Source organism: Pezoporus flaviventris, unplaced genomic scaffold (assembly GCF_033815535.1).
Source record: "Pezoporus flaviventris isolate CSIRO_AGI_PZ_B2104156 unplaced genomic scaffold, CSIRO_AGI_Pfla_v1 ptg000127l, whole genome shotgun sequence".
In the NCBI taxonomy this organism is placed as follows: Eukaryota; Metazoa; Chordata; class Aves; order Psittaciformes; family Psittacidae; genus Pezoporus; species Pezoporus flaviventris.
This window is the reverse complement of record NW_026892675.1, coordinates 1,791,271-1,810,677: the sequence shown is the minus strand read 5'-3', so window position 1 is coordinate 1,810,677 and position 19,407 is coordinate 1,791,271. Positions and strand designations below refer to the sequence as shown.

Genomic DNA, 19,407 nt, shown 5'->3' with positions numbered 1-19,407 from the left:
ACTTCCCTCCAGCCATCATCCCAACAGAGAATGAACTTTGAACATCATGGACTGAATGGACTCGGCAGCACTATAGGGATTGGTCCATGCACTAAGAAAATGATCTTTTCCTCTTGCTCTGTATGTATATGGATGTATATATGTGGGAGAGCAATGGTGTATTGAAAATGTGGGATCTGAGCATGACGTGAATGGTATGGAATAAAGGGTGGATAATGTCCTGGGTTCAGCAGTAGCAGTCATGTTTTTCCTATGTGCTAGCTGGTGCAGTGCTGTGTTTTGACTTCCAGCCTGGAAACAGTGTTGGTGAAGCCGATGTTTTCGGTTGTTGCTAAGTGATGTTTACCCTGACCAAGGACTTTGTGAGGCTCATGTTCTGCCAGGGAGGAAGGGAAGCTGTGAGGAAGCAGAGATGGGGTGCCTGACCCGGGCTAGCCAGGGAGGTATTCCATACCACAGCATGTCATGCCCGGGGTGGGGGGTAACTGGGAGTTACCCGGAAGGACACGGGCTTCTGGGTGGGACTCGTTTCTTGGCCGGTGGTATCGTATTCTCTTCCCTTGTTATTTTCCCTTATCATTGTTGTAGTTGATAGTAGCGGTGGTGATTTGTGTTTTACATTGGTTGCTGGACTGTTTTTGTCTCAACCGGTAGGAGCTGCACTCTTTCGATCCTCCTCCCTGTTCCTCTGGGAGCGGGGAAGGGGAGAGCCCTGGTGGGGGGAGGGGGACGGCCCTCGATTGTTGTCAGCTCGGCACCACTCACTGGGAGTGAGTGAACAAGTTACCTGACTGGGTTTAAACCACGACAACCAGGAGCCACACGCAATCTCAGACAGTGATCTCCAGGGGGAATCAAACCTCTACCGGAGTACTCCTTCCACTGGTTCCCAGCCAGTCTGACACAGGACCCCGCTCTAGGGAAGGTGGCACCTCCTCAGTCTCCCAGATGTGGAGCCTACCCACCCAGCTCACATCCGACCATCCCACACCCATGGGCTCCAGCAGCTCTTGGAAGAGGAGGAGGCCAGGCAGGAAGGGGGAGCCACCTGCTCCCTTTCAAACCCATCCTCCACTGACTTGCAAATTAAAGGGGCACACAAGTAACCCAGCCTTCAGGAACAGCACAGGGACAGAGTGGAACAGAGCCCCTGTCCCACAGTAGAACTGCATCAGAGTTGACCTCCAGCAAAAGACACATTTGCTGGCACAGGCCAGGCTCGCTGGGGCCTCCATGCAGCGATGGAGGCCACATCCATAAACTGTGTGCTTGTAGCAGCCTCCTCAGCCTCGGAGCATCAACTAACAGCAGAGAAAGACACAAACAAATTCCAAGAACATTAAGCTGAGTGCAGAGGTTTAAATCTGCTCCCCAGGCACATCTGATGTAAGAAATCCACAGCACACAGATCATGCAATCACAGACTGCTTTGGGTTGAAAGGGACCCTAAAGCTCATCCAGTTCCAACCCCCTGCCACCATGTGACAATGGTACCTTTCAATCTACCTTCCTCCTCCACCTGAGGCATCCTGGCCATCCAAAAGGAAGTCTCCACTGAGCAGTGGGGAAAGAACACGCAGGTGACCCCTGACATATGCACAGCCTTGCTATACAGCTGGAAAATTAAAATGGGAAATGCTGGTTATTCCACCCATTCCTCAAACAACAGAGACTTCAGGAGATTCACAAATTTGAGGAGATCAAGGGCAGGTTGGACAGGGCTCGGGGCAACCTGCTCTACTGGAAGGTGTCCCTGCCCATAGCAGGGGGCTGCAGCTGGATGAGCCTTAAGGTCCCTTCCAACCCAAACCACTCCAGGATTCTATGATATTCTGGATTTCGTAAGACGGGCAAATCAGCACTTTTCCTAAAATTTGCAGCTTTTAGGCCGCTTCCCAGAATATGACAGAACACAACCTTTTTAATCTGAGCTATCACTATGAAACTCAAAAATAATGCTTCCAGCTCTCCTGGGTTCAGCAGTAGCAGTCATTTTTCTCCTTCTTGGTAGCTGGTGCAGTGCAGTGTTTTGACTTTCAGCTCAGAAACAGAGCTGATAACAAGGATGTTTTGGTTTGGCCAAGGACTTTGTGAGCCTCATGCTCTGCCAGGGAGGAGGGGAAGCCGGGAGGAAGCAGAGACAGGACACCTGACCCAAACTGACCAAAGAGGTATTCCATACCACAGCGCGTCATGCCCAGGATGTAACTGGGAGTTAGCCGGAAGGGCTGGGAGACTGCAGGGTTGGAGGAGGTATCGGTCGGTGCTTGGTCGGGCTGAGGGGGGACAAGTTATCGGTCGGCTGGTGCTGAGGTGTTGTATTCTCTTCCCTTGTTATTTCCTTTATCATTATTATCATTGGTGGTAGCAGTAGTGATTTGTGTTATACCTTAGTTACTAAACTGTTCTTATCTCAACCCGTGGGAGTTGCATTCTTTTCGATTCTCCTCTCCGTCCCTCCGAGAGCAGGGGGAGGGCAAGAAAGGGGGGGGAAGTGAGCGAACGAATTACCTGACTGGGTTTAAACCACCACACCAGCCCTGGTCCTGCTTGCACCCGATACAAACCTCAAACAAATCTCCTGAAGATACTCACATATTGGTGTGAATCTGAGTCAAAGCCACTGCCTGTAACCAATGTCAGTGTGTACAGCACTTTACATTCAATTCCTGCTTTAGCTAAAAATAGTAGGCTCCTATCTATGCACACACAGCTCCTATTTACTTCATGAAATTGCTTTACAGTGCTGCATCAAATTCCTGTTCTTTAATAAAAATGGGTTCTCTGCTTTTCTCTCCTAGTCACAGCACTGATGAAATGTGACAAGATTTTCTTTAGACATCTCACGGCCTTCTCTGATGCTAAAAATGATAGAAGAGAGAAGTATTTGTACGAGTAAACAGCAGAAGCATCACTGGGCTCAGGACGTCCCACAAATATTCAGAACAACACAGCAGTGGGCTCGCAAAACTGCTCATGATGAACCAGTTCCCTGACGCCAGGCATTTCACTAGGAAAGCCTCGCTGCAGCCACTCTCTTTGGGGATTGCCCTTCACAGAACTGTTCAAAACCAAAGTTAATCATGCAGCAAAGCCAAGAGACAAGGAACTCATCCCTGCCACACCACAAAAATTAGGGATGTGCTGGCATCTTCACGAGGTGCTGATTGCCACAGTTTATTGAACACCAATGCTGAAGGCCTTACCACCCTCACAGGGAAGAACTTGTGCCTGAGATCTCCCTTGACCTGCTCCTCACGCCCTGGGGAAGCAGCCCAGCACACAGGGGGGTTCTGGGCTCAAGCACACACTCAAGCCAGGTCACGGGGAGATTCTCGTCACCCAAAACCCCAAACACTTCTCCTCAGGGCTGCTCCATCCCATCCCCACTAGACTGTGCTCACAGTCCCACAACAACACGTTCAAATGCCCTCGTCTGCCTATTCCACTGGAATGACAGACTGCAGTATCTTTGTTTCAGGGACCTCACAGTGCTGATGAAACCTTCCCACTCCTCTGTGTGGTGTTCTCCCTCTGCTGTGTACCTCAGGAGGCAGGAGTTATTTTAGCAGACAGCAGAATCACAGGAAAAAACAACAGAAAATTCGATTCCCAGCTCTTGGCCACGGTCACATGCTCATTCTTCACAGCAGGATTTTAATAGCTTGAAATGTAAAACTACAGCTTGGAAGATGAAATTTGGTTTCATTAATGTAATACTGCTTTTTTAAACAATACTTCATTTGGAAATGGTACTACCTGAGTAAGTGTCTACTTTTTTAATTTCAATTTAGAAAATGAGAGAAGAGAGCATTTACCTTTGTCCATCAGCAGAGCTTCACCCCAGAATGGCTCCCAACCAGTTTGTAACCTGGAAACCAACAAAACAATAATCAAACTATTGATTGGAACCTGCAATAACTCAAACACAAAACATGCCAATCGGTACACCAAATCGTACAGCATCACAGCCTCAACGCTGCTCTTTCCCATTGGCCCAGGGTGGCCCAAGGTACCCAGTGCCACCCACAGTATTCTCCATTTCCTTCTGGGAGCACAGGGGAGCAAAGGCCATGGCTGCCCAAAGGACTTCAGACAACTTGGAACACTTTCTCCTCACCGGCTATTTATTTCTATTGCTCTGTCCTGTTTGAATCAACAGAGGGTGGCCAGAAGACTTCTCCATGTGACAGGAAGGCAGACCAACAGGTCTAGCCCAGTGACGTGGAACACCTCGCTGACCCCAGGGGGATAGGATGTGGGAAGGAGCAGGACAGGGAACCAGAAGCATCTCCCCCCATCCCTAAGCCATCATCCCACAACAGACTTTTCCCCAGAACCACAGACACCTAATTCCCACTGCTTCTTGGTAGGTCTGACCAGCCTGGAGGACAACATCTGATTCAGCAGGGAGGGCAGAGGCAACGAACCACAATGCAGGGCTCAGCTTGAACCCAGACTTCACAGGTTCACCAATTCCACCTTCATTAGCCATGAAGGAGCTGCAGAGAGGGAGCCGCTGCGTTATGCCCAGAGGAAAGCTGATTTCACGTCACCTTCCTGCTCCTCAACCAAGATCAATACAACTTCATTTCAATTTACTGGCCCAGGAAGATTAATTCCACAGCATTTCTTAAGCACTAAGTACTATTATTACCAAAACTGCTCGAGCTGGGTTCTTTTTCCTCTTTGAAAAAAGGGCCTAGGGACCAATATGTCTGAAGGATTAAAAGTCACTTCAAAAACCAACATAAAAATAAGAGGGATTTGAGAAGCCCGACTGGGTCATTCACACTGCAGCACTTACACATCGATGGCCTGGCTGTCCCCACACCAGCACATCTCAACTGACTGCTTTAGGCTGACATTTATATTAACACTTTCAGGAGAAAAATCAACTTTTAGGTATCAAGTCTCCTTCCTGCCAATCAGCATGAAATTAACAGGGGAGAAAAGCCTTCTGCTCAGCAGAGCTGCCCTTCATCTCCTACAGCCAGTAGCACAGGGAGCCTGCTCATATGTCACCATGTGTCTCTCGCATGGTGAGGTCCCAGGGGAGTGTGACTGTGCCCCAGAGTCCCCCACAGCTCCCAGGACACTGAGCCAGGAACTACAGTGAGAGCTGCACCAGCTAAAAATTAAACCGTGTGAAGATGCAGATGCCCACGTGGCTGAGGACACTCCTGTCTCCTCACACCGGTTCTAGCCTTGCTGGGGGCTAGGACACAGGCAGTTTGAGCCTGACCAGTCCCCTGAAGTGACTCTCCAGGAGAGTCTATGGACAGCACAGGGGAAGTGGCTACAGGAGCAACCAGTGGGAACCCCCATTACATGGCAACGGGGCCAATTGCCACATTAAGCAGGGCTTTGGGGACATCAGTGTCAGGCTGCTCCTACGTCCTGAAGCTCCCTCTCCCCATCCAGCTCTGTGGGAATGGACAATATTCCAGCCTTTGCCTCCCTAAATGAATAAACCCCTATACAGCACAGAAGAAAGAACTACTGCAAGCCAAAATAGCCTTGGTATTTCATACGGCCAATCCTCCAACCCTCTCCTGGAGAAAGGCATCAGCACTTCTAACATGGAATTTATAGTCTCAAAAGCCAAATGTAATACTGGGGACACTTTTATCTATGACCAGATGAGACCCAGAAGACCCTGTGGCAACTTCTGACCGACACTAGGAGGGACAGCCAAACGCACAACTGCATTTGGCTGCATCACATCATCTCTCCTGCTTTTCTTCCAAGTAACACAGAGCTGGCAAATCCGTGTGCATCTATCAAGCCATCTCCTTGAATAAAAGCTGTCTTGTTTGAAGCACTGATTATTTGTTGAAGCTGAAACTCATGCAGAAAGGGGAACTTCACACTAGGAGACTCTTTACAGGCAAAAAAGACCCCAGTTTTCTGCAAGGGTGCAGTTTAAAAGGGCCTGAGCTGAATGAAGTCACTGACACACAGCAGTAACCCATCACCACTGATTTAAGGTGCATTTTTAAAGGGGTAACACAACTGCTGCACTAGAACCACCACCCAAAAGACAATGTTCTGATAAAGCTAGAAAATTAGTAAGGAAAACAAGAAATACTGTTGTTGAAAGGAACCTGCTCAAACTATATCACTATTTTATACAAACATAGAAAGAAGTGGAATCTGGGCAGTGGAAGTTTTCAGATTGCCCAAGCATGATGGAGAAACACCCAGCCTCATTCCTAGCTCTGCTCAGTCTTCAAGAAAGTGCTTTTAAAAACCACAAGAGTCTTGTGATTTGGGAAGCACTTGCTTCCATGAACTCAAAGCAGGACAGAAGATATGAGAAGGGACTGTAGGACTGCTGCAGCAGGATGGCTTGTTCAGCCTGGAGAAGAGAAGGCTCAGGGGAGACCTTGTAACAGTCATCCCTAGAATGACTAGGTTTTGCAGGCCTGACTCTTCTCTCGTGGAGTTACTGGAGAACTCCAGATATAACTACATTTATCACAGAATCCCATTTTCCATAGAATTCCAACCTGCTCTGGGTTCAAAGTTCATTCAGTTCCAAGCCCCTGCCAGGCAGGAACACCTACTAGACCAGGTTGCTCCAAGCTTGCATCTGTAAACTGAAATCTTTAAACATGGCTTTAACCTGCCAGAGAGGGGACTGAGATGAGCTCTTAGCCACAAGTTCTTCCCTGTGAGGGTGCTGAGGCACTGGCACAGGGTGCCCAGAGAAGCTGCGGCTGCCCCATCCCTGGCAGTGCTCAAGGCCACGTTGGATGGGGCTTGGAGTAAGCTCCCCTAGTGGAAGGTGACCCTGCCCGTGGCAGGGGGCTGGAACTGCATGAGCTTTACAGTCCCTTGCAAGCTAAAGCAGGCTGGGATTCTATGATTTTAGGATAATGAATTCTGTCCCTGGAACATCACAACTTCTCTGGAGAGCTGCCCTTTGTGTCAAAAAAAAATAGGGTACGAAGGTGACCATCCCTCCAGCACTGCTTTCCTTCTCCAAGTGGCCACTTCTACAGACCATCAGAAAAGCACAGGTTCATTCACTGCCCAAAACCAAACCAATACAGATGCGGTCAGAAAGTGAACCGGTGTGAAACACCCCTGTGACTACACAGCACAACGCAGAGCCAGCACAGGCCCTGCACCACAGAACAGCAGGGGCAGTCTCACCAGCCCATCTCAGGCCCCTGTGTGGCAAAGCAACACCTGAGCTGCCTGCGGGGACTTGGTGCACCCTTCCACTGGGCAGTCAGAAACCATTCATTATCTCTGCCTGTCAGAAAGATATTGCAAACCCACACATCACTGAGGTTGCGCAATCTTATGACCTGTGCTGCGCAGCGATGAAGTTGATCTTCAGTATTTAAGACAAGCAAATACTCTTGTACAGATCCAAGCTCCTGCAACAAAGCCTTCAATGAACACCAACACTTCTAGTAAAGATATCATCCTACTCATTATCATTAAAATGCTGATCATTACAGTAGTCCCCATGAACCAAAGGTATCTGAACTACACAGAAGACTCTCCCCGACTAGAACACAGTTTGTGAACACAGAAATCAGTTCCTTACAGACTGTTCCTACATAATGTGCAAAACCAACTCAAGGAAAAGCACATTTAAATACCTTTAAATTAATTATTAAAGCAGCGTTCCTCTCAGAATAAAGAGTGGCTGTAGGGCTTGCTGCCTGAAGTGCATAAGGAGGAGTCATGACTATTATATAAGGCTCCACAATGGATATGGCAACAGCATGGCCCCTCTAGTAGAATTTGCTGCCAGACTCCGCAAGAGAAAGTTTGTCATGTTTCTGAAGCATTTAATGGTTCTAAAGCTCTGATGAACTTTGTCAAGGTAAAGGAAAACTGCTTTTAATTTAACACTGAACTATGTATCATTCTGGGCACTGGGGAGAGGAGGGGTGCAAGTACAGGAACTGCTTACACTAACTCTGTTTTCTGTAACAAGGAAGAGTTCTGCAAGCGCACGATGAAGAGGAAGAAGAATCCCAAGCTTGGCCACGTCATGACACAAGTTGTTTTCCGTACGGGTAAAAAGCTTCCAAAGTGGCTTCAACAAGCTAAGGTCACAGTCCCTGAAAAAAGCTAATTCTAATGAAATAGTGAGTGACCGTGACCTTATGCCTCTTTCTGGGAGGGAAAAAAACCCAACACAGAACCCCAAACAAATTCAAGAGAACAAAACCATACAGTTTTAACAGATGCATCAATGAAGGAAGAGGCACAAGAATTACTCTAAACTTTAAATTCAGTCAAGTGTTTCAGCACAATTAATTTCATTCTGAATCGGTGAAGTGGAGAAAACCTCACATCTATGAATATGTCCAAATGACTTTGGTAAAACTTAGTGGCCTCCTGAAATGAGGACTTGAAAATACCTGTATCCATCACTTTGCAAAATGCTGTAGCTCCACTGATTGAAATTATCCAATACTGCACTACAGCACTAAGCAGGTGATGCCCTTGTATAGGGCAAAATCTCATCTATAGCTTTCAAAACAATTCCAACCCTGCCTCCTTCTTACTCCCCAGTTAAAGCCAACTAACCCAAATGTTACTTACTACACAGAGAGGATGACAAATATTGGGGGGGGGGGGAGGGGAGGGAAGAGGGGAAACTCAATTTCAGAATGTATCATCAGATTAACGCAAGGAAAATACTAAATAATACAAGCACAATGGAGACTTGGCCTTTCAGCAATTAAATCTGGTGTCCACCTGACAAAAGATGACATTTGCTGATGAAAACACCTAAGGGAACTTGAAAAAGTAATAAACCATAAGTAATTATTACCATAAGTAAAAAGACCATAAGAAAAGCACAGTTTCATTCACTGCCCAAAACCAAACCAATACAGATGCGGTCAGAAAGTGAACCGGTGTGAAACACCCCTGTGACTGCCACAGCACAACGCAGAGCCAGCACAGGCCCTGCACCACAGAACAGCCAGGGCAGTCTCACCAGCCCATCTCAGGCCCCTCTGTGGCAAAGCAACACCTGAGCTGCCTGGGGAGACTTGGTGCACCCTTCCATAGTGGCAGCAGCCCCTCCAACCTAAGAAGCAGGGGACTTGCTGCAGACAAGAGCGCTTCCCTCCCCACTGCCCACTTCTAGACAGCCCTGTCTCCAGCAGCCCACTCCACGCCTGCCAGAACCACCAGTCCCCTCAACCGCCTGCAGGCAGGCAGAACAATGAGACTTCTGGAGCAAACACAGACACTAGTAACTAAATAAATGAATAAACAAGAAATCTAAGGTTGTAACAGTGCTGCGGCTGCTCTGCAGCACACTGCAGGGTCCCTGCCACACTGCAGCCTTCAGAGTTGAAACTGAAAAGATGTTTTGAACCAGCCCCCTATAACCTCTCCACTGGTCCCAGCAGCACCATGATGGACACAAAGAGGAGACGAAAGTCACTGCCACTCCTTGCCAAGCCTTCACTTTGTTCCTTTGCGCTACGAATGTAATGAATGGCTCTTTATTTTATAGCTCTACTAATGCCAGTGCAAAAACACCCATTCAACATTCTCATCCTAAGAAATAAAAGAAATTAAACTAAACTGCCTTCAGTCTCCAACTGAACAGAAGCTCCCATCACCCTTCTCCTGGCTCTGCCACTCAGAACTAAGGCTTCTGAACTGCAGGGCCCTCGGTCCAGCTCTTCACAAGCTTGTCCTCCTTTGCTTTGAAAAGGCCATTAAGTTCTCTACAGCTTGTTGGAAGGCCACTCATCTGATCAGCAGCGGATTGGTCAAGTTCATTTGAACTACCTTCTTCTCTGCAAATAAAGTTTCAGTAACAAAGTTTGAAACAGAAGCAAAAGCAGGGGCAAAGCTGATCTTTAAGTAGTCTTAGAGGAACACACACCCTAAAGGAGCTAAAGGCATGTGGGACTATCATCTTCTCTCCCAAGCTGCTTAGCAGCTACATGAAACCCTTTGAACTCTGATACACTCACCACACTCAGAGTGCATCACACTCGGGTGTATTACCCAGCTGCAGGTTCCTCCCTGAAATGAGCAGGTACCAACGGCCCCTGCCTAAGCCCTCTCCTGCCCCTGCTCAGAGCCTGCCATGACTGAGGCTCCACAGCAGTACCTCTAACAAAGAACACCGTCTCTCACTTGGCTTGCTAAAAGGCCACCACTAAGACTTCAAAGCCTGGGCCACCATCTGCTCTTTGCAGAACCTCACCTTGATTTGTGAGCGCTTCTCTCAGAGCTGGGGTTATCATCTCTCACTTCCCACCCTCCTCCTTCCTCCCAGCACTCTCTTGAGTCAAGCTCATTCCAACACCTCCTTCCTCGACCTCACATTCTCTCTGTTTCAAGACAAGGAATTACAACCATTTAGATCCAAGCATCACAGTTTAAACGCTGTGGCACAGTTCAGCCACAGACCTGCTGAGCTTAAAACTGACACAAGCGTCCACACGTTAATTCTTGCATTCCTGTAATTCTGCTTTTTACCCCTCTTCCCATCGGACTCTGACCTTTCAGTTTTAGATTTAAGACAGAAAATATACTTAAATAAATAAATAAAACACCACACCAGGAACCAGGTGGACTTGTTCTACTAACACAGCAAACAGCTTCAAGCAGCCTGGGCTAGTGGAAGGTAGGTGGGGTGGAACTAGGTGAGCTTTAAAGTCCCCTCTAACTCAAAGCACTGCGTGATTCTGTGATTTAGTAACATTCTCCAGGGCATGTTAAGAAACAAGCCGTTTGAATCTCATGTGAGGTTGAGTGGGACCCCAAAGCTTGAAGCCCAAGAGTTTCAGGGCTGCACAAAAACCTCATCGCTCCACAGAGCACAAACCAGAGGGAACAATACATTGCCTGGAGTGACAAGCATCTATAGTTCCAGTTATCTGGGACAGGTCAGGGGAGAAAACCACATCGCTACCACGACTCAGCCCAGGATAAGTGTCACTTCTGAGACTTTATGGGTATTTATTCTTTCACATCTGCACAAAGAAGCATGAAAGTCTAAATAATTACTTTGATACTTCATAAAGCTTGTAATCTGTCAGCCCCTTATGGCTGGTTTTGAAATATTAAAGGAGATATGAATAAACAGCCACCCAAAATCAACTGAGCACCTTTTCTATTCACAAATGGGCTATCGCCCATCCAAGCCTCCTTCATTCAAAGACATCAAGAAGTTCATACAAACACTTCCAGTTTGAGTCCATCCATCAGCTGTGGCCATGACGAAGGAAACCGCAGATATCTTGTGGATCTGAGCAAAATTTCAGAAATAAAGGAGCCCCAGAAGAAAAAAGAAAAGAGAAAAACCATCCAACCAACCAAAAAACCAAAACAACACAAAACAAGAGACTCAGAGGTTCAAGGGCAAAAGAGTTCCTCGTAAGCACTTGAAAAGGAAGTAGGAGAGTAGACCGTTTAGGGACAGAGGTTATTACCTTCCCCACTCATCTTGAATAAAACTCTGGCTCACACTTTCAGGGAGGCTGTTCAGGAAGGTGTTTTCTAATGACCAGTAACACAACATGGTCCAAGCTGTTTCCATCTTCTACTTCCTTTCACTCTGCTGAATTTTTAGGCAGGATTTCATTGCTTTCTATAGCACGGCAGAACTTCCCTCAAAGGCAGCGCTATAAAGTACCTGTCATTTGTTGGGTTTAAAAGCTAGTTTCTTGAGACGTGATTTATCAGCAAGATGCTTCAGCAGTAAAATATTAACCATAGAATCGCAGAGTGGTTTGGGTTGAAGGGACCTAAAAAACCCATCCAGCTCCAAGCCCCTCCCACAGGCAGAGGCAGCTCCCACCAGGTGCTCCAAGCCCCAGAACGTCTCCATGGACTCCTCTGGACTGGGGAAGAACGGATTGAAAGTAGCCCTGAGAAGAAGCACTTGGGGGTGTTGGTCTATGAGAAGCTCCCCATGACCTTGCTTCAGTGGGTGCTTGAGCCCAGATCCCCTCCCTGTGCTGGGCTGCAACCTCAGAGCATGAGCAGCAGCTCAGGGAGGGGATTCTCCCCCTCTGCTGTGTTCTGGGGAGACCCCCCTGCAGGCCTGATCCAGCTCTGGGGCAACAGCACAAGAGGGACGTGGAGCTGCTGGAGCGACTCCAGAGGAGGAAAGGGAGATGATGCGAGGGCTGGAGCAGCTCTGCTCTGGAGCCAGGCTGAGAGAGCTGGGCTGGTTCCACCTGCACAAGAGAAGGCTCCTCAAGGGGAGACCTTAGAGCAGCTCCAGTGCCTAAAGGGGCTACAGGAAACCTGGAGAGGGGCCTTGGGTAACGGCCTGCAGGGACACCAAACAGGAGGGAAACCCTCGCCTTCTCGTGGCCCCATCCAGCAAAAAGTTCAAGGGCCTTTTAGGCAATGAAAGGCACACACTTTAAGAAAACAATAATCAAGGGCTGGAGCCAGGACTAACAGAACCAGCGCTGAGGGAAAACCTTGGCAAGGCTGTCAGACAGAAAGCCTGCCTGGCAGCAAGGAACACTGCTACAACATTCCCAGGGGAGCTCTTAAAGTTCATGGATTACACGACTGAAGAGCTCAAGTTCAAACCCACGGAGCTCTGGAAGCAGTACTGCAGGGGCAAGAGGACAGCTAGAAAAGCTGACAACTTGGCCCTTACTTCAGGCTCATCTGTCACTGACACCACAGGCAAGAACCACCTGGGTTGTTCAGAAAACTGGGTTAGACATCAGGCTGCCCACAGGAACAGCACTTGGCTCCTTGCAAAACAGCCTTCTGCAGGATTAAAACATACGGGAGAAACCGGGACAGGGAGCAGACTTCCACGCAGCTACTCCTGAACACAACGCAAGAGGAGAACCCTGCCAGTGCACGTGGGCATCTTCCTGCTCCAGCTACAAAGTCTGCCTGTCACAACCCAGCTGAAGAGATGCTGACAGCGCTGCAGTTTGCTCAGCCCACAGATGAAAGGCCCTGCCAGTCTTACACAGCACGGGATACTCTCACTGCTCTCAGTCACACGGAGAATGGCTTGGAGCATTTACAAGTGAGCACAAAGACAAATACTGGAACCTTGGATTGAGTCATCCGTGAACCAGCAAACACCCCAACAGCAAGAAAACCTCCTTAGAAGTAGCTGTTAGTGTCAACAGAATCACAAGCCCCAGACCCCCTCCAGTTAAGCACAAAAGCCTGAAGCAAAAAGCACACAACGGCTGAAGCGTGACAGCTGAGAGATGGCCATCTTGGCAATCCCTTACCCCTCAGACCTGCCAGAGGAAGCGTCCTGATCAAGAGCAAATCTCATGGCATGTATTTTCAGCAAGTGTCCCTGAAATGGGGAAGGCCCCTGAGAAGCTCTCTCGGAAGCCAGGCTTTTACTCCTGGAACAGAAACCTCTGTGACTATGCCATAACCAGCTGGAAGGAAGTCTCCATCCACACATCCATCCCCACGCAGCAGAGTAACAGAAGGTCCCTCACGTTATGCTGAGGCAGCAGGTACTAGCTGCCAGCCAAAGGAAGGATGCTATTCAAGCAGACCTGTAGCTCAGCCTCCACAGGGGGAATCCTGCACTTTCTTTCCTGTGAATAGTCAGTGCTGAGGGTTTTGGACATACACAACAGCATTTGAAAACCCAAATTCATGCAGACACGTAATAAGGGAAGACTTGGGCTGCTATCCAACCACCTCACTCTGCCAGGGTGCTGCACATCTGGGAAATACAAGTGGCTAAATCATCCTACCAACATCCCATTTTCCTGTAGCTCAACATCAGACAGAATCCTCATGGATAAAACAATTCCCACATCACAACTCTAAAAATACATCTGCAGGGCTCCAGGGCTTGAAGGTTGCTTCCCCTAGCTAGAACATCCCTGCTGGGCTGGAGGGAAAGCTTTACAGCAGCTCATTAAACCACAACTCCATCTGCTGCACAGTTCTGCCAAGGTTGGTTTGATTTGGGGAACTTCCTTCCACACGCCATAAAGATTGATTCCCAAAGGAAACAAAAGAGAACTAACTATGTGCCTGTCTCCGCCCAAAAGGCACTCCCTCACAGTTGAACATTGGGCCATACAGTCACACTTTTACTGCTTTCTTCCCTGCTAGGGTAATCACAACTAAAATCCAGGTAAATGTGATTTAAGCAGCGACCCAAAGCCCCACTTGCCAAAAGCACAGGCCAGAAAGGATGGAGGAATTCGGCACTTCACCCTCTGAAGGGTGACACAGCCCAGTTCCATGCACACAACCACACCAACTGCTTTGCCAGCAAAGCCTTGTGCTTCACGCCTAGGCTTCTCCTGCATGTTTGCTCACAGCAGGTGAGACATAACAGTTCTCTTCCTTTAAAACCTACCAACCCATCCTTGTTTGGCCACTGCTGGTGGCTCACAGGGACCAGCCCAACTGAGCTGGGGCACACTGAGCCCTACACAGGGAGCACAGATCCAGCCCCACGCTGCCACCACACACTGGCAAAGGCTCTGCCAGTGGCAAAGAGGAACATCATTTCCTTGGGCAAAAGCTTCACTGCATTATTACAAGAAAATGGTTTTCACAATTACATTGAAAAAAATCCAGATGGTTGGGAACACATGTTAGCACTCCATGCAACACAGAAACAGTTTCATGACATGTTATAGCATCCAGCTCTTTCTGTAGAGCTGAGAGAATGCTACTTCTGTTCTCTCAGTGCCACTCTCTTCTGTTGAGAGAGCTTTTTGGAAAGATTGCATCTCATCAGCACATCCACAGCACCTACCAAAATGCAGTCCCCATCTCATGCCAAGCCTCTGCAAGAGAGGGACGTCAGAAGAGCACCTCTGACACACAAACAAGGACAGGTGAAGACTGGGCCTGCCTGGGCAACACAAGTAGCAGCAAAGGAAGCAAAACTGTGGCTCACCTTGTAACAGGAAAGAAAAAGCAGCTCCCACTCTCCAAAGCTGCTCTTCACACAGAGCAGGGGGACACTGGACAAGGTGAGCATGTGCTGGCACTTGAGAGCCACCTACAAACTGCACTGACCACTGCAAGCAAGAACCTGGAGAGCTGCTGCAGCTGCAGGCCCAGCCTGCGGGGCTTGTCCCACAGAACACCAGTGCAGCCAAACACAAGCTCCAGCCTGAGCTTACCTTTAAAGGAACTTTGCTTTCTTCCGCCCTTATTTAGCAGGGACTCCCACGTCCTACCCAGAAAAGGCAAGCCTCAAGAGCTCTTGTCATGTTATTTATGAATTATAACCCTTTTCAATGGACAAGATTTAGAGAAGAAAGATTTGAAGGAAAGGGACAAGCGTCCCTGTGACAAATCCACATTTAAGGAAGTTTTTTTTCCGAGCCACAGCAGCAGAGGTCAAAGCCCAGCCCAGCCCAGCCAAATGAGCTGCTGCAGATGAAAGCACAGTGCTCCTATAGGAATCTTTCACACCTTAAAAGTTCCAGGAAGTTTTTGGAGAGCTCTAAACCCCTGTATCAATTTTAGTTGATTTTAAATCTGACCGTTAAGTACCCCAGCCTCATGCAGGTAGCTTAAAATACAGCTAACAATTCTTGGGGATTCCAACAAGTTTCTGCCTGCAACTCAAAATTGCAGACAACCCTTTTTCTGTAAGCCTTATACCTTAAGCACCTTGTATCTTAACACTCCCTGCCTCATTTCAAATAGGACTTCACCACAAGTTTCTTCATCCAGTGTCAGCATTGTTTGGTCTTCCACAGCCCTCACATGCTCACAAAGGAGGTGATGGGCACTCCCAGGGCCATTGAACTCCCTTTCAGGGGAGAGTGCCAAAGGGGATGAGGAAACATCCCCCCTGGCAAATGCACACAGAAGAAAACAAACTTCTTGATAAACCCCATCTCAGTCTTGCTCTCTGTCTCTCTCACACACACACACCCCTTTTTCTTAACATTGCAAATGTGACTCTCAGCATCATTACATTTTCCTTTGGGAAACCAAGGACATTAACCTCAAAACTGTGTCCAGAGAATATGCCCATTTGGTTGCTTCCCAGCCCAGCAACAGAAAATTAGGGTATGACCATCACTATTACTCATGCCTGCAGTTTAGAAATACAAAGGTTAATAAAGCCATTTCATTCCCTGGAAACAAGTCTAGATTGAGCTGTCTTTCCAGTCTACAAGGGGGCCTCCAGTCTCTAGGGGGCCTCCAAGGATGCTGGAGGGGGACTCTTCACTAGGGACTGGAGTGATAGGACAAGGGGTAAGGGCTTAAAACTTAAACAGGGGAAGTTGAGATTGGACAGAAGGAAGAAGTTCCTTACTTTTGCACAGATCCAACACGTGCAAATCTCTCGAGCTACAAAGCTCCGTGGCAAGGGCCAAATCACCTCCAAGTGACAAAAACAGGAGAAAAGCAGGCCAAAACACCCCAAACAACCCCCAAAATAGGCCAAAACCACCCCAAAATCACCTTGTCCTGCTTCTCCTATGGGACACAGCTCAGAGCCCCAAAACTGGACAAAACCACCCCAAAACCACCTTGTCCTGTTTCTCCTGTGAAATACAAGTTCAGAACCCCAAAACAGGCTCAAAAAAGTACAAAACCAACCAAAACCTATTTAAAACCACCCCCAAAACAACCCCAAACCACCCTAAAACCACCAAAATAACACCTTGTCCTGCTTCTCCTGTGGGATACAGGGTCAGCGCCCCAAAACAGACCCATAACAGGCCAAAAAGAGGAAAAAACCACACCAAAACACACAAAACCACCTCTAAAACAGCCCAAGCCAACCCCAAAACCACCTTGTCCTGCCTCTCTTATGGGATGCAGCATCAGAGCCTCAAAACAGACCCAAAACAGGACAAAACCAGCAAAATCAGCAACAAAACACCACCAAATGACCCCCAAACCACCCCAAAACCAACTTGTGAAGCTTCTCCTCAGAGACACAGATTCAGACCCAAAACAGGCCAAAACCACACCAAAACATCCAAAACAGCCCCAAAACCACCCCCAAAAAAATTTGTCCTGCTTCTCCTACGGGATACAGGGTCAGATCCCCAAAACAGGACAAAAACAAGCCAAAAGCAGGCCAAAACACCCAAAACAACCCCCAAAACAGGCCAAAACCACCCCAAAATCACCTTGTCCTTCTTCTCCTATGGGACACAGGTTAGAGCCCCAAAACAGGAAAAAAAACAACCCAAAACCACCTTGAACTGCTTCTCCACTGGGATACAGGCTCAGAGCCCCAAAACAGACCCAAAACAGATCCAAAACACCACAAAAACCACCCCAAGGCAACCTTGTCCTGCTTCTCCTCTGCGACACAGAGTCAGAGCCCCAAAACAGCCCTAAAACAGGACAAAAACAACCCAAAACACCCGAAAACCACCTTGTCCTGCTTCTCCTATGGGATACAGGGTAAGAGGCCCAGAATAACCACAAAACAGACCAAAACCAGGCGAAAACCAGACCAAAACACCCAAAGCAAACCCCAAAACATGCCAAACCACCCCAAAACCATCGTGTCCTCCTTCTCCTAAGGGACACAGGCTCAGAGCCCCAAAACAGACCCAAAACACCCCAAAAACCACCCCAAGGCCAGCTTGCCCTGCTTCTACTATGGGACACAGGGTCAGAGCCCCGAAACAGACCCAAAACAGACCCAAAACAGGCAAACAAAAGGCCAAAGCACCCTAAAACCACCCCAAAATCACTTTCTCCTGATTCTCCTATGGGATACAGGGTAAAACCCCCCCAAAAAGACCCAAAACAGGCCAATAACAACCCAAAACACCCCAAAAACATCTTGTCCTGCTTCTTCTAGGGCATACAGGGTAAGAGACCCAAAACAGACCCAAAACAGGTCAAAAACAAGCCAAAACACCCAAAGCAAACCCCAAACCACCCCCAAACCACACCAAAACCACCTTGTCCTGCTTCTCCGATGGGATACAGGCTCAGAGACCCAAAACAGGACAAAAACAGGAGAAAAGCAGGACAAAACACCCCAAACAACCCCCAAAATGGGACAAAACCACCCCAAAATCACCTTGTCCTGCTTCTCCTATGGGACACAGCTCAGAACCCCAAAACTGGACCCAAAACCACCCCAAAACCACCTTGTCCTGTTTCTCCTGTGGGACACAAGTTCTGAACCCCAAAACAGGCTCAAAAAAGTACAAAACCAACCAAAAACTATTCAAAACCACCCCCAAAACAACCCCAAACCACCCTAAAACCAATAAAAAACACCTTGTCCTTCTTCTCCTGTGGGATACAGGCTCAGAGGCCCAAAACAGACCCAAAACAGGCCAAAAAGAGGAAAAAAACAAATCAAAACACCCAAAACCACCCCGAAAACAGCCCAAGCCAACACCAAAACCACCTCGAAAACAGCCCAAGCCAACCCCAAAACCACCTTGTCCTGCTTCTCTTATGGGATACAGGGTCAGAGCCTCAAAACAGACCCAAAACAGGACAAAAACAGCAAAATCAGCCACAAAACACCACCAAAGCACCCCCAAAGCACCCCAAAACCAACTTGTGAGGCTTCTCCTCTGGGATACAGGTTCAGGCCCCAAAACAGCCCCAAAACAACCCAAAAACACCCCAAAAAAACCTTGTCGTGCTTCTCCTGTGGGATACACGGTCAGAGCCCCAAAACAGGCCAAAAAAAGGACAAAACCAGGCCAAAACCACCTTGTCCTGCTTCTCCTATGCGATACAGGATCAGAGCCCCAAAACAGGACAAAAATAAGCCAAAAGCAGGCCAAAACCGACCCAAAACAGATTAAAACCAGCCCAAAACCACCTTGTCCAGTTTCTGCTATAGATACATGTTCAGAGGGCCAAAACAGCTTCAAAACAGGACAAAAACAACCCAAAACACACAAAACCACTCCCAAACCACCCCCCCAAACCACACCAAAACCACCTTGTACTGCTTCTCCAACGGGATACAGGTTGAGAACCCCAAACCAGCCACAAAACCACCCTAAAACAACCCCAAAATCACCTTGTCCTGCTTCTTCTATGGGACACGGGGTCAGAGCCCCAAAACAGGCATAAAACAGGTGAAAAACACCCTAAAACACCCAAAACCACTCCCAAAACACTCCCAAACCAGTCCAAAGCACCTGTCCTGCTTCTAATATGGGATACAGGGTCAGAGGCCCTAAACACCCCAAAACCAGTACAAAACTACCCCAAAACCACCTTGTCCTGCTTCACCTGTGGGATACAGCCTCAAAACAGACCCAAAACAGGCAAAAACCACTGCAAACCACCCAAAACCACTCCCAAAACACCCCAGTCCTGCTTCTCCTATGGGTGGCACCCAGTGAGATCCCAAAACAGCCCCAAATCACCCCAACCCCCCCCCAAAATGGAACCTTCTGGAGGTCGCTGTGGAGCTGCTTTAGCCTGGCCTCGAGCTGCGACACCTTCTGGGGTAGGTCCAAG

General features: G+C 48.2%; 1 long non-coding RNA gene across 1 annotated transcript in view; it reads left to right on the top strand.

Moving 5' to 3' along the window:
* LOC133282519 (uncharacterized) overlaps positions 1–19,407 on the top strand; it is a 368,140-nt gene that overhangs the window by 250,457 nt on the left and 98,276 nt on the right. The gene's annotated exons all lie outside the window — the stretch shown is intronic.